This window comes from Calidris pugnax, unplaced genomic scaffold (genome assembly GCF_001431845.1).
Source record: "Calidris pugnax isolate Ruff unplaced genomic scaffold, ASM143184v1 scaffold11, whole genome shotgun sequence".
In the NCBI taxonomy this organism is placed as follows: domain Eukaryota; kingdom Metazoa; phylum Chordata; class Aves; order Charadriiformes; family Scolopacidae; genus Calidris; species Calidris pugnax.
In genome coordinates, this window is record NW_015090803.1 from 16,711,585 (window position 1) to 16,715,351 (window position 3,767).

At 42.2% G+C, this 3,767-nt stretch overlaps 1 long non-coding RNA gene across 1 annotated transcript; it reads right to left on the reverse strand.

Moving 5' to 3' along the window:
* Positions 1–377: 377 nt before the first annotated feature.
* Positions 378–3,412, reverse strand: LOC106885479. Its single transcript, XR_001411447.1, has 3 exons — positions 3,200–3,412; positions 2,341–2,436; positions 378–830 (listed from the first exon to the last, which is right to left on the reverse strand). It is a non-coding gene; the product is annotated as an uncharacterized LOC106885479 (long non-coding RNA).
* Between the last annotated feature and the right edge of the window lie 355 nt (positions 3,413–3,767).

Sequence of the window (3,767 nt, forward strand, 5' to 3'; positions counted from 1 at the left end):
GATGGTAGAAGTAGACAAGATAAGGGCTCTTTTAGGGTATCATCACGGAACTGTCTGAACACGTACTCTTGTTTTGGTTTTTTTAATACTGCTTAGCTGATGGAGATCCAAATCTGAGGAGCAGGAAGCACACAAAGCGATAACCAGGATTTTAATACAATGCTTTGCACTTTGCTGATGTTCCAGAAAGATGCAAACTCTGCAAGTTTCCTCTTGAAACTGCATAATCTCGTTGAAGGAAAATTATTCTTCAAGCAACATCCACTTCTGGTGATCGGAATTAGGGACGTTTTCTTTTTTTAACAACACGTCGTTAATATAATGCAATAATTCTAGTCAAAGGGGGGAAAAAAAAATCAAAAAGAAGAGAACAGGCCTATTCTGAAGTACTTTATTTGAAGAGCAAATTTTATTTCAAGGTCAGCTGCATCAACCAAGACATGATACTTCTGCTTAGAAAAAAAATGAGGACAGAAGAAGCCACGTGCCATACACTACACACACTTGGACACTTGTAACAGCTGTGTTACAATCAGCTGTACTTTTCCTTCATACAGAAAAGCCTTTACTTAATATACTGAAGACAAAAAAAAACCACAACAACCTATCTGAAAGTAATTAGTTACCAAGTGTTCTTTTAAGGTCCCCCACTGCTGCTGACTCCACCTCTGCACAAAGAGTTCCACGAAGAAGACGCAGTTGAATTTTACTGAATTTTCTTCATTCCTTCCTTTTCTTTGTGCACTGCAGACCCGAGTAGGGCAGCCGACACCTGCAGACGTTGGGAGCGATGCATTTCCCCCCGTGCTGACAAGGGAGCTCACAGAGAGCTGAAACGAGACACCAGACACAGGGTACAGTCTCCAGCACAACGCAGCCTCATTTTTCTTCTCTGTCTCCCCGTGCCAGCTGAATTGTTCCCCCGTGATCGCACCGGGACAGTATAAATAAAAGCATAATGGCAGAAGTGAAAAGCAATGCCTCTCAATTTATGGCATCGTGGCCTTCACTGGGAAACAGCCACAGTGTGTCTACTCTTACTCATGCTCCGTTCTCCTTTTAAAACACCAGCATTTCTATTGTTCTTCAAGGCACGGGCTATTTTTGAGATGGATGCCGCCCCAAAAGTGAGGGAACAATAAAAATTCCCACTGAAATTTATTCAAGCCAGTTCTTGGATCTGCATCCACAAGGAAACAGTTGCCAAATACTGGCTGTTGCTCACAGGCTGCCCTTCTGTTCCCCCCCAAAGAAGGGCAGCAGAGGACTGAGAGGGCACAGCTTCAGTTGTTCCCTGGCTACACACCAGTTTGGGTAACGAGCCAGGGGCTGGAATTTGCTTATAAGCAAATCCTTCTGTACCAACACAAGTCAAACAGGATGCAGATCTAGTTAGTTCAGGAACAGTGATTATTTTGACATTAAGAACTCGAACTCTTCTATTACTTCTTGTTGGTGCAGGGAATGGAGCTATACAGGGTGCCAGAGCCCTGGAACAGGCTGCCCAGGGAGGTTGTGGAGTCCCCTTCTTTGGAGATTTTCAAGACCCGCCTGGATGCTCCTGAGTAACATGCTCTGACAAGCTCCAGGCAATCCTGCTTCAGCAGGGGAGTTGGACTAGATGATCCCTATGGTCCCTTCCAACTCTAAAAATTCAGTGAAATTCAGTGAAATTGTGTAAGTTCTTTGCATCTCCCATCCTTACCTTTTAATACCACCCTCTACCTCGATACACCAATGAATACAACGGATAAGCATTTTGCTGCTCAAATGGGAACGGTAAAGTACTATTTATAAAGGTTTCTTTGACTATATATATTGCAGAAGAACTAGTGCTGGCTGATTTAGATTCCTACAGCCACATAAAAAGTTCAAATGCAGAGGAATTAATCCAGAGACTTTGCAGCTACGATACTGAATTCAAAAGCAACGTTTAGATGAGCTTTCTCTCAGTTTCCCAGAGAGCAAACAAAAATCCTTTCCTTTTGACAATCTCAGGATCCTTGCCTTCAGCACGAGGGTGCTGCTGTTACGAGCACACAAGGCCCTGCCAGGGTAGGTTCAAGTTTTTATAATCATCACCTGCTTTTGTGAATCAAAATCTGGGAAAATGCAAGTGGTTGAATTTACTTAAGGTGGAGAAGTTCTTTCTGACCAAATTAAAGCGCTCTCTATTCTTTATGCATCCTTGTAAGATCCCCAGCATGCAGAAGCAGCTCTAATTTACAATTCTGAGATATCTTCCTACCAGCTTTGTTAGGCACTGAAGATGTGAAGACTGCGTTGGTAAATCAAACAAGTAGAGAAAAGGATAAAGGCAAAGTGTCAGGAGTCCTTTACCTAAGTGACACGCTCCGCCGACCCATCCCGCCGGACAGCTACAAATCCCAGGAGCCACACAAGCTCCATTATTCCGACAACCTTGAGGACAAATTGCTAGAAGAAAAGAAAGGGTAAGTCAGCAGGATTTATAAAACTGAGCTAAAAGAATTCTGACAGAGTGAAGGATTCAGGATGATACAAATCAAAATGGCAAAATGCATTTTCTTCCAGGCCAGAGACTCAACTGGTGGAAGTCTAAAGGCATTTCCAGGACCGTGGAAATGGAAAAAAAAATACATACACACTGTGTTAAGAATTTTGGATTAAATGTTAATAGACGTACACTTTAATGCTAAATTGACACTATTTTATCTGAGTATGCAGCAATAACACAGGTCCTTCATTTCTATAGCAATGCAATGCCATTTCCATAGTTAGCCTCTTCATCCTTTTAAAATGTTTTTGTTACTGCAGCTATATTTTTAATCAATATAAATATTTTCATTATGTAAACACACAAGGTACTGTGAACGACTCATGTCATGATAACGTCAGCTTGTTATCCTTATTTAATAGTAAAGTAATACAGGCATTTTAACTGAGAGAATGGTTCCTTCAAACTTTTCTCCTAGGAGAAAGACAGGGTTTAACTTGGTTTGTGGGTTTTATATTGCTTTTTGTACAGATTAAATAAGTAAGAATTCTATTCTCGAGAATGCAGTGATAAAAAACTGAGACTACTCCAAGGATAAATCTAGGAAATTATTTTTATTTCCAGTGCCCTCTCATCAGGACTTTTTTTACAGGCCTTAGGGACTGTTAGCAATTAGGTCACCCGTGGTACAAAAAAAAAAAGCACAGGAGTTTAGATACCCACCTTCTTGGCATCTTGATCCTGTCCAGCCAGAAGCACAAAGGCATTTCACAACTCCATTGACAGAGATGCATTCCCCCCCGTTCTGACAGCCTCCCTCACAGCTTACTGCAGAAGAACAGCATACACAGTGCATTTCAGAAGCAACACAGGACTCTGACTAATTATCTCTAAACAGCTGGTCCATCATCAACCCCTTGTTTTATCACATCTGCAAAGGCTAAAAATTGCAACTATTCAGAGCAAGGCACAGCCCCATAAGGAGGGAGCGTGTACGACAGCACCACGCCTGCAAACACCAGCTCAAAATGCAGTTAAAATTAAGCATGTGCTTAAAATCTTGTCGAGCATTTAGCCTGAGAGCACCAACAAACAAACACGATTATGGCTACGGCACAGCTCCTCCCACCCCAGCTGCTCATCAGCCACACCACAGTAACCACTAACGTGCACATTCTTATCCATCTCGCCAGATCACAGCTGGTAAATCAGTGGTTGTGGTCACAGATTCACAGATCTCCTTACCTGACAGGACCTACACATTCCAAGAGGAAGAAGAGAAGGGGATGTT